A 12407-nucleotide genomic window follows, 5' to 3' on the forward strand; every position below is an offset into this window, starting at 1 on the left:
AAAACTAGATGAGCAATTCAAAATCAATGAATTGAAAGCAATCCCTGCACAATATTGAATATACATTGAACCCAGATCTGGACTGATTTAAAAAATGCAAGCGTTAAAGATTAACGAAGGTATAGATGCTTAGTCCGGATAAATCTGGCAATAAACATGTAAAGGGGTCCAAATTAATAACGTGCCCCTTGTTTTTCTTTGCCTCAAATACTACAGATGTTACTATATCCCTCCCATCCTGCACATGTACATGCACACATGTATACATACACACAAAGGGTAAAGCAGAGCGTACTACTTTAAACCCATTTAAGAACACCGAGGTATGATGTTTTAGTCAAAATATACTCTCTTCATTTTCCTCCCACCTCTCTGAGTGCTGCTTCTAGCCTGATTTGTCTTTAGTGCCTCTGCCAGCATTCCCGGCGTTCCCCAGGATTCTCTTGGTGGCCCTTTTCTACTGATCTTTTACCTACACATGCTCCATTGGAACGTTAGATTTTATTAAGCCAGTAAAACCTAAATGAGCTCTCTCTTGCTTCTACTTGCAAAGGAAAAACATGGTTGCACCACACTCACAAACACCATGTGTTTTCTCTATCAGTAAATACATGTCATATGTCAAAATAAACTGGCCAAGAAAATGTAAATAGATGATTCAATACGATCCATTACCAGTACTGGAAAAAATTCAGAGTATACAACTGAGCATAACTCCTACTGACTGTGAGTCTGGAACACCAGGTTTTCACATAATGGGTGGTATGTGCTGTAATGAGAAATTGAGGGAAGGAGGGAAAGTTGTAACATGGCTGTGTGCCATCGCATCCTGTGAACTCAGACTCGCCTTGACATATTAAAATGCCCGACTTTGGGGTCTGTCTCCCCCATACAGAACTATAAAGCTCCTCAAGAACAAAAACAGCTCTGAAATCACCTTTTTACCTCAATACTTGGCACAACTTAAACAACAAATAAATCCATTAGGCTGAATTGACAAACAGAACTCACAGACGTGAATTCTATAAATTGGATAAGGAGAGCACAACATAACCATTCACCATAGCTGGGATATGATTAAACTCATCTAGATAAGTGAGGCATTGTAGTTGTCCATGGGAAGCCCAGAGAAGAAATAAGATGAAACAGTGCACTATGAGGAGAGAATACTCTCTCCTCAAGCAGAGAAGAGAATGAAGAGTAAGTGTTGTTGGTTAGAAGGGCAGGAGTTCAGCTGGGAAGGGGACCCTTGCTTAAGCCATGGTATACAAGGAATTGTCATTCACTCCACTGACCAAGGACATATTTCTAAGCATGCTTTACATTAAATTCTGGACTTACCTTTGTGACCTCTCCAGATATTTTTCGAACAAAGCTTCTCTGACTTTATTAGGTCATAGGAAGCTGTCAGCAAATAACGCCATGCCTGGCACATAGTGGATGCAATAAAAATTATTGAATAAATATGTTTTAATTTTCCCTCTAAACTAGCTTTTATACACTGTAGGCTACTAACTGTGGCTGAGAACTTGCCACATGTCGTTCTCGACTGAGCTCAAGCTAAGGCTGTAAAAGTACTATCAATAGTGTTAGGAGCAACCACCACCAGCATTTCGATAGTGCCAGACACTGTTCTAGGTACTTCATATGCATTAACTCATTTAATCCTCACTAATAATTCTATAGATAACCATTATTATTTTTCCAATTTCATAGAAGATTCTCAAAAAAAAAAAAATCAGGCCATCATGATGGTAGCAATTTAGAAAGATCATGATTTTGTGTATAAAAGACAGACTTAATAAATATGCCCTAAGTGCTATATAATCTTTGGAAACTAACCCATTTGATGGAGCAAAGAAAATTACCAATATCTTGTCAAGTTGGTAGCTCCTCACTTCTAAGATTTGGCATCTCAGCCTCGGGAGTGCTGGGGTGAATCTAAGACCTACATGGATGGAACTAGACTAAGCAAGGGCTAACTGACACAAGTAAACTTAAACTTTATAAAGTCATGCATTTGCATGTCTTCTTGGGAGAAGTGTCTGTTCAGATCCTTTGCCCAATTTTTAATTGAATTGCGTGTTCTTTTGTAGTTTTTGAGTTGAAGGAGTTCTTTGGATATTTTGGATATTAGAGCCTTAATCGGAGGCGTTGCTTACAAATATATTCTCCCATTTGGATGGTTGCCTCTTTGTCTTGTTGATGGTTTCTTTTGCTGTGCCGAAGCTTTTTAGTTTAATGTAGTCTGCCTTTTGCAACACAGACAGATTTCGAGATAATCGTGCTAAGCGAAATTAGTCAGACAGAAGAAACTGAAAACCATGATTTCACTCACATGTGAGATATAAATCTAAAAGCAACAAACATGACAAACAAGCCAATGAGTCAATGAGTTTTCTTTATGTCTAGAAAATAGCAAGATTCATTCATTAATTACAGCTTTACTGATCTAATTACTAACATCTAAGTATGTGAAAGGGTAAGGGGACCCCCCAGCTTGGTAATTAACCAAATTTTGTTTTCTAGAAAGAAGATGCTACAGAACAAGTTATATGGAAACTACGAATCTTCTGAAACTCTAAGCAATGGTTTATGTGCACGTATTTTTGGATTTTTTTGAAATAGAAAGAATATCTTTAGCTTTTGTTTAATTGCTGAAGCAGTTAGGAACCCAGAAAAGAATGAAAATCACAGGTAAGAAGATAAGTTGGTATTAAAAAAATTACCATAATTTATTTATTAAATTTTCCACACCAAATTGAAAGGATATCAAAAAGCATTTTACCAGAGAGAGGTTTAACTGATCATCATTCTTTGTATTCTTTCTTAGAAGATATACATTTATATTTTAGTAGAATGCATCATAATAACTAGATTTGAGCCTGGTCCTAATGTCAGATCCTCAGGCCCAAATCCCAGACCTACTTCTTTCTAGCTTTGTAAACTGAGAGAAGTTACTTAACAGCTCTCTCGCTCTGTCTTTTCAACAGCGAAATGAATAATAAAACAATAGCACCTACCTCCCACTGCTGTTGAGAAGATTAAATTACATTGTTTAAAAAGCCCTTATCAAAGCACCTGGCATTTAAGAAATGTAAGCGATTGTGGTTATGATTGTATAGTTGTGATGAAATGTTACATTTAAAGAATAATTTTCAAAAAAATAATCATTTTCCCCAATTTGCAAAGTTTTTTTCAGAGACTGATGGCTCAGCTGTCAGTCATGAAGAACCTAGTCCTCATCTATATTTACTTTATTGTCCTTTTGATTATCTTGTTAGATACCAAGAAATCTATCATTCATAAGCTGCTTTTGTTTTCCAATGATGACATGTTGCCAGGTTTTTGCCAAGTTTCCTCAAATATGAATTGTAACTTAATAAGTAAAACTTGAAACTCTTGGCACTTAACGCTTGGCAAAATAGAACTTCCTATTCTCAAGACAAAAGGTTCAGAGTTCTTTTGATCTTTTACTAAACAACATGTGTATGAGTAAGGAATTAAGTAAACCAAAAATAAATAATTACCTTTCTGTCAGACCCTTTGTTTTTGATTAGAGGAGAAACATTTCCTAAACACTGAGGTAGTTCTCTGAATTTTTAATGATGAGATTTGTCAAGAAAAAAAAAAGAATTAAAACATTTATCCAAAATTAGTTTGTCTTAGAATTTACGTACAGAAAAAGAGAAGAGAGTTACTTATGTATTGGGTTCACTCATTACTGAGGAACGCACAAGCTGCTTGCCTTAAGATTGTTGTCCACAAAGACACAGAAAGGATCATGGGAAGATGGAAGCAGAGAGATCAGAGTTATTAAAATGAAATATTGGGTAATATTTGGTGAAACTTACTTGTTTTTATGCTCTTGGTAACTAAGCCTCCCAAATGTTTACACTCTTGTAGTTTGTGAAAATGCCTTTGTATTTGGAAGTTAAACTGAGGACATGTAGATCAGAAATCACAATCATTGTAACATCACAGGCTTCTTTTATTTTTCCAAGCCACAGTAATAAGTGCAAAATTACACTTGTTTTATTAAGCACACTAAACTAACAGGGCAATGAATTCTCAAAAAACTGATTTTAGCCTTGTTCTCCATAAATAAATAGCTTTAGCTTTTGATCATTTCTGGCATGAAAGATTCTAGATTACCTCAAATAAGCTTCAGAGATCCATAGGGCTAGAAGAATTCATGGCAAATAAACCTTAAGTCTATCTCCCATCCTGACATCACTCCAGAACTAACCCAAAAACCTGCTCCACATTGCTACTTGGATAGCCTATCTACACTTCAAGCTCAATATGCACCAAATTAACTATATTTCATCACACATGTTCCTTCTCATGTACATTCTAATTTGGTTTATGGCACTACAAAAATCATCAATATTCACAATCAAATTAGATTCTAAATAGTTAATTCTAGAACTGGCAGATCTCAAATACATACGTGCTCCTATAATTTCACTCTCACCATCATAATCCCAGCCCTGCTTATCTTCCCTTGCTTTTACTACTTCAATGGCTACTTACTTCATTGTTTAATGAATACTGGCTTTATAAGCCAACCTCTTCTCACACTCTGGAATGAGCACACCACTCTCCTTTCCAATGTTACAGCAAATGTCCCTACTGTACCCCAGTCATGTGGTTTCAGTGAGCCCATCATGCTCTAATAAATTTTGCCCTCCCCAGTCTCCTACTTCAAATTTTAGTTGTATTTTTTTTATTATTTTTGCATTTTGCAACCAAAATTGTTAAGTAACCTAAACTCCAGTTAGAGTGAAAATATCCAGTTTAAAGTTCAACTCAATGCCATCTCGTCCAAAAGGGGTCCCTGAATCTCCCAGTTATGGACCAGTAATTTACTCATGTGTAATAGTTTACTTACGTCTCATGGCACTCTCCAATTTTTTTCTGCTTTCTATGATACTATTAGTGTGTGTGTGTATAACTTTCTCCCCTTCTAAGCTCTTTGGCATTACGACCTTGTCTATAATAAACACCCAATAAATATTTCTTAAATAAGTGAAAGATTGGCTGCATGAGGAAAATAATTACTGCAAAGAATTCTCTAAGGCTTTTTGTTTTTCAACCAGATGTTTGGCATCACGGAGACACTTCCGAAAAGGAAGTGAATTGGTAATAAACGATGTTTTTTCTCAGCTTCCATTCAAATCACTGTGAACCAGTCATATCACCACAATGTTCTAGCTGCATGTTTGTACTTCCTCAACTTTCACAGCCAAACACCTGCAGTTAACCAAGCACACATACCAAAGTATTTTTAACATGATTCCAATTGATCTGGGGAGTTGACAACTTCTCAACAGCAGCTGAATACCAAACTAAATGTCAATATTTTCACAGACTCCTTTAATAACATGGGAAAGCCTAAGATTTCTGCTCTCTCATTAAGCAGTACACTGGCCTGAGTAAGCCTGACCATCTCTCTTCCTCTGGGTTAATGACATGGCATCTCTAGCTGGATACACTGAAAGGATCTCAAAGTCCTAGGTTTTATTTTCAGATACTGTACATTAAGTTTTTTGACCTATTACTCTCCAGACCGAAAGACAATGAGACTGATCCTTAGCTACTCTAGTCTCTCTCACATATCCTTCTTCCATTTCAATCAATGGATTTCAGCTGAAAAATGCGACTAAAATTCTTTTTCCCTTTAGAATGGCAGCAATATCAGCTGTACTTTCACTTTTAAACTAGGCTCCATGGCTTTCAAAATTCAGGTCAATTTGTTCTGTGCTCAAGGCATCAAAAATGTTTCCTCAAATAACTTTACATTTTAGAATAAGCTGGCTTTATACTCTTTAAGATTACCTCCGTAAAATCAATAATACATGGCCAAATTTATATCCTGTTTAACTAACACTATTTTATAAGATTTGTAGTTATTTTTTTTGGTGAGCAGACAGAATAATATTTCAATTCAGATTTTTAATCCCTTGCAAAAACAACAGTAAGGAGTTTATTATTTATAATATACCTAGTAAATTAATGAATACATTTCAAATGTAGTGAGATTATTAATGACTACATAGTAAAAAGAAAAAAATTATTTTGATCTGGAAAATATATATATGCATGTATTTCTCTACTGAACAGAACTCAAAACCATATAACATATGGATTATATATACGAGGTTTGCATATAAGCATAATCAACATCAAAATCTAACTTCGAAAGCATTAAATGCCTACCATACATATAACATCTCAGTAGGTTTTAAGAAGCATCATATGGTTGACTTTTGTTTTTCCAGAGGCTAGTTGCATATTTTGGGGGTTGTGTAAAAATAATCATCATTGTGTATCCTCAGCAATTTCCTTTAGACCTATTTCCTTGGGTTGCCCTTAAAACCAAAGGTGAGTACACTGTATTGAAAACATTCTATGTTACTTGATCTAAGTATTATATGTTAACATGTTTCTTTCTAAGTCTATACCTACTTAAAATTGTTGCTTATCTGGTGTGCCGTGAAAGCTCTCATACCCTTATGATCTACCAGCCTAATAATTAAATTCTAAATTCCTGCCAATATTATTATTATTTAAGGTTATTAATTTTTTTTAACAGCATGGGTAAATTTGGCAAACCGAGAGAAAAATAAGAAATACTAGAAACTTAGAATTCATTCATAAGAGAGCTTCAAGCTATCTGAATGGCAAATTCCCCTCTAATCTTCTACTCAGGAAACTGTATTAAATCTTGCTGTTACCCTCTCTTTCTGAGTTTTTCTAGAATACACAAATTTCTACCTTTCTGTAATGTTGACATTGTATGCAGGAAATAGATCCTCACAAGAAGTTGGAGAGGTATTCAGAATACTTTGAATGCTTCTAACAGAAAACTGTTATTTTGCCTAAAAACCTTTTGAACTTCTCCCTGGGATCCCACACAGCGGGTACAGGTTTAGTTTCTGAGGGACTAGCACTTTCGAGGTACTTTTGATTATCCTCACATGCAGCATTGTGCTGCTGTAGGCTGAAATTAGGCAGGCGGATGAAAGCCACCATTCCTTGAATCCTGCACAAAAATAAGGCAAAAATTGGTAGTCAAGCTGTTGCTACAATCCAGATTCACAGCATTTAATTTAATATGCATTTATGGAAAAAATTAGGATGTTTAAGACACTGAACATGACCTCAAGGACTTTCACACATTGAGATAAAGCGGAATCTCACGGAAACATAAATGCTACATCTTGTAATTTTTGCCTGCAGGAGAAAGAAGCTGGGAAATGAATTATTGATTATACTTAAGATGGGGGAACAAGTCTTCATAGCCTTGAAAGAAAATATAAAAGACCCAGAAAACAATAATAATAATAATAATAATAATTTTTGAGGTTACAAAGTGCAATAATTTAAGGCCTTCAAGTGTTCTTAAGAAATTCGAGTTATTACTATTTATTAATACTATACTTTCTAGTTAACAACTAAAACCATGGTATTTTTCTTCTCCTGTGGGAACTTGAAAGGTCAGGTTACACATATTGGGTAACTGAACCATGTCACGCTCTATGCTACAAATTAAACATACGTCTTTTTGCTTAGAGTAGTGCTAAGATTGACCTTGTGTGTGTGTCACATGCCATTAAGTTAGCCTGGTGACCCTATGAATGAGCGATGTCCACAATATCTTGTCCTGAACGGCCGTGCTCAGCTCTTATAGACTTATGACTGTGGCTTCTATGGAATTCCATCCAGTAGTTGGTCTTCCTCATTTCCTGCTGCCTTCTATTTTTCCCAGCATAATTTTCTTTTCCAAAGAACCTGCCTACTCGTGATGTGCCCAAAGTAGGACAGCTTCAGTTTTATCATTTTTGTCTTGAGTAATGTTTCAGGTTTTATTTGCTCTAGGACCTACTTGGTCATCTTTCTAAATATGGATAGGAAAACTAGAACTTGTTTTAATTCCTTTAGATTCCCCATGAGGTCATTTCTAGCTTTGTCTGAAATAAATTCCTAGAACATTAAACACACTCATCTTCAAACCCAAAGGTACATGCTGATGAATTCTGAACTAGCTGCTGGGACTCACTTCATTTTCAGTGCTGGTCAGAGACATGTTGGAGGTAAGGCAAAAAAAAAATAAAATAAAATAAAGTGTGTGTGCGCGCGCGTGTGCGTGTGTACACATATATCAAAAAATCCTCCTAAATTAGAACCAAGTGGGAAAAGTTAATACCAGTTATACAATAAAGCACCATTCACACACCACTGTCAACCTTCTCTAACCACCTACCCGGGAACTGTGAGCTGATTGGCAACGAACGTTCCAGTTGTATAACAATGCAGAGTATTAAAGCAAACGAGCAACAGCCTATCTCTGTTGGAAAGCTATATTCTTTCTGCTCATCATAGGTTTGGGGGTCAATTCTTATTTATTTTTAAAATATTGCATTAAAATATTATTTTAATTATTGAGATTTTTTTTGTACACCCTTAAATTTTGCTGTAAGGCAAATGACACTAATCCCAGGCCAGCCCTGTCTATTATCATAATTTATCTAAGACTGACTTTAGTTTCAAAATTTCTTTCTTGTCCAGGTTATTCATTGAACCAACCCTGGTACCTTTCTCAGGGAACCAGCAGGTGATTAAAACTTTGGAAAATAGATGGAAAAAGACTTTGAAAAAAAAAATGTAAAACAAAACAAACAAACAAAAACAATGTACTGCTATTTAAGATTTACCTGTATTTCCTTAACAGTTTTTTATTTGTGGAATTTAAATTGTTAATCTTATTTTAATCAACATTTAAGAGTTTACTGTTTAATGGTGTAATAACTTGTTCATATGTTGAGAGGTACTTTTATAAACATTATTTTGTTTAACCTCAGATGTTTATATTAGATTCTCAGTGTATGTATAAAGGGGATAACATTTTTTTAAAAAAGATTGAGCCATTATATATTAGGAAAGTAACAAATTTTTTTTTGTCCAACATTTTGTCACTGTACATGTGGAGCCCATGAGTAAAACAGAGAGCCTGGTTAACCTCACTTCTAGATCATTCCAAGTGGAAGATACCATCTCTTGAGTGATTAACTGAACACATTTTACTCAACTAAGTGGCCTGGGTCAATTATGCAGAGATAGAGTAAAATATTTCAGTGAATATTTCTTTAAAAAAAAATTTAAACAACTGATGATTATTTATTTATATAATAGGCTCACTCAAAGACAGAAAAACATGTTTTTTCAATGTATTTATAGACCTAAATCTCAGAGTGAAGAAACCCCCATAATAAATCAATTGACAATACATTTCTCTAATTTAAAGAGCAGAGCAGACATTTGAAGTTGCATAAAGCATGACATGAGTACATCTGCACATTGATAAATGACCTCAGAATATTTATTTCATGCATTTATTTCCTACAGCTGACAAAAATAATGTCCTGGAATCATAATTTAGGTCTCATTTGTTAAACATCATTAAAGGTTTAACACTGTCTCCGATAGAGTTCTAAGACCTTAAAAACAAACAAACAAACAAACAAACAAACAAACAAACAAAAAAACAGTCTATGCTCTTCTGAGCTTCTGCATTTCCTTTTGTAATCTGAAGTATCATTGCATTTATATATTACACCTTGCTATTCTTCATTAAGAGGCAAATTATTGCTTCTATTTTGTCCTAGATGCACAGTAGACTCTGTCCTTCATTGCAGTAATTAATTCTGATCTTCAATATTTAGCTTTCTCTCATTTTTATCACCTTTTTTGTTTCCAAAGAGAGTAGATTCTTCTTTCCACTTTAACATACTAAGTGAATCGCTTTTAATTTTGGACCTCCAAGAAAACATTTCGGGACTGTCTTTATAACTGTTTTCTGATACACTATCACCGATTTCAGAGTCTGTGCATCATCTGAACCCCAAGTCCAGCACAGACTAGTCAAGTGACCCTAATTTAGCCAAATGTTATCAGCCCTCTGACCTTTCTCACCAGCTTCCTGTGAATAGTAGTGCCAACTTCAAAGCAGAATTGTAAGGATTAAAGCAATAACATGTCTAAGGTGCCTACTTCTTATTACCAGCAATTTCAAACAGTTCAGCTTACCAGATGCTGCCTTCCATTCTTTCTATGGGAAGAGGTTGACCAGGTAGGGACTATCAAGGCAATTGACTTGCCTGAGAAGAAATGCAATGTATTACATTCAAAGTCCATAGAAAACAAGGTGGACAATAAGTGTAGGATACTTATTGGTCGTCTAAGATGGTTAACTTTTTTGCCTTTTTGGCTTTTGCTAGTTTCAGTAGAAATTGAACCAAAAGCTGGCTCTGCCTTATCTTTTACAGACCTTTCCTAGTGGAATATAATATAATTTTCTTTTCATTTCTTTGGTCATTTTTCAGTTCTCTAAGGGTTATATTTACTGAAGTGTGTAGTTAATTTTTTTCTCTTTTCCCCCTTAAGGAAGCCCAGGATGGAATCTTAATTTCTTAAACACTGAGAGTTTTATTAAATTCCTATCGCAAGTTTTCATCACCCATGATAAGAAAAGACTTTCAGAAAAGACCACAGAGACCACAGGATACCACTGCTCACAGACATTACTGTTTCTGAAAGGCAACTGAATAAAAACTGCTAAGTCGCTAACTTCAAACATTGCCTTGGTTTCTTCATCAAAGAGTATAGCTATCTAAAAAAGTTTTATTTATTTTTTTATTCCAACTTCTAGACCGATTTTTTTTTTTCTTTAACAAAAGCAAACTTCCTTTTCCTTTACTCATTCTCAGTGGGGAAAATCCTCATTCTATTCCTAAAACCCATCAGTTCCCTGCCTGAGGGCAAAGTACCATTTAACATAAACAACAGCTCCAAAATCTGGCCCAGAAATGTGGGGATAAGACAGGGATGAGACCGTCAACCAGGCCATGAAAGTTAATGTTCATAACCTTGGGTTTACTCCCCATGATGTTTAAGTTGAAAAAGAAAAATATATCGGCATCTTAGCAAAACTCTTGTTATTTTTGCTAGCTTTATCATTTATTTGGAAAAAATAGTGGGAGAAATGTTGAAACTTGAACTAGAGTAACAGATCCATTCTGTTTTTCTCTAAAGGATTTGATCTAATTATTTCCCACGTGTTTTGTTTCCATGAATTTGTCAATCCTTTCTCAACAGGCTTAACCACTGTGTATATCATATTTTTGCCAAACTAATACATTATTGTGACACTCATCAGATTTTCTGAATTAAAGCAAAATTGGCACAGACTATTAATGAAACTAGTAAGTTACAGCAATTCTTATAAATGTCCTTTAGTCACAGGTCTTCTTGGTTTAATCCCTGTTTTCCTTGTATTTAAAACTCAGGAGCGATAATCATTAATTGTTTAATTATCAAAGATTTGTGCCTACATCAGTTATATTTATTTAAAGCTTAATTGTGAAAATTTGGGGAGATTATTATAATTCCCCTTCAACATCTCAAAATGAAAATTGTGTCCATCTAGCAGTTATTTCAAGCTACCAAAATATTAATAACAGATACTTTCAGGTCAGTATAAATGATTTTCCTTTTCTCTCTTTCTATCTTTACGCCTTTCTTTTTCTCTGTATTTTCTAAATTTTATACTATAAGCATATGATGTTTTAGTAATAAATTTAAAATATTTTAATCAAATGAGGTATAAGCTAACTTTCTCCAAGGTGAAGTTCCTCACAGTTTTGTGGAGCAGATTAATTTTGTACAAGAGTCTGAATAGAAGTAGTACTGTCACTGGGCAGAAAGAAGAGATTGACAATGCTCAGAGACCAATGATAGATAAGGATTATTTCACAGGAAATACCACCTGTGTGCTTAGAATGTGCTATAACAGATGGAAATTTGTATTCGCTCTAATTTTCCCAGCAAGGATAATGCAAAAGCAAATTTATGTTTTATAGTGATGATTCCTACAGCAAATCTGTACAATTTATGATACTGTGCTAATATGGTTTTTTTTTTTTTGATTGATTGCTGGTTACTGCTCTGTCCAGTTCATTGGCTTTCAAACTTTTTTGTTCATAACCCACTGTAAGAAATATATTTTATATAACTCAGTACACACATACATACACATGTGCACACACATTCACATTGTATTTCTAGACCTACTTTAATGCCTATATCAGTGCTTGTATCTATATTTATATAAAAAAAATTGTTGTGTTATAACACCTACCTTTGCAATTCTTGTATTATATTGTATTGTTTTGTATTTATTGTATTGTATTGTATGCTATTCTATTTAAAAAGAGATACTGAACATGAGTTACTAAATTAATTCTATGATGTACTCATTAATGGTGGTTCATGTTTTAAAAACACTAATTTAGTACATCCTTAAGTGACAAAGTTCTCCCTGCTTTAAAGCAGAGGTATAGCAA

Source organism: Rousettus aegyptiacus, unplaced genomic scaffold (genome assembly GCF_014176215.1).
Source record: "Rousettus aegyptiacus isolate mRouAeg1 unplaced genomic scaffold, mRouAeg1.p scaffold_m13_p_4, whole genome shotgun sequence".
In the NCBI taxonomy this organism is placed as follows: Eukaryota; Metazoa; Chordata; class Mammalia; order Chiroptera; family Pteropodidae; genus Rousettus; species Rousettus aegyptiacus.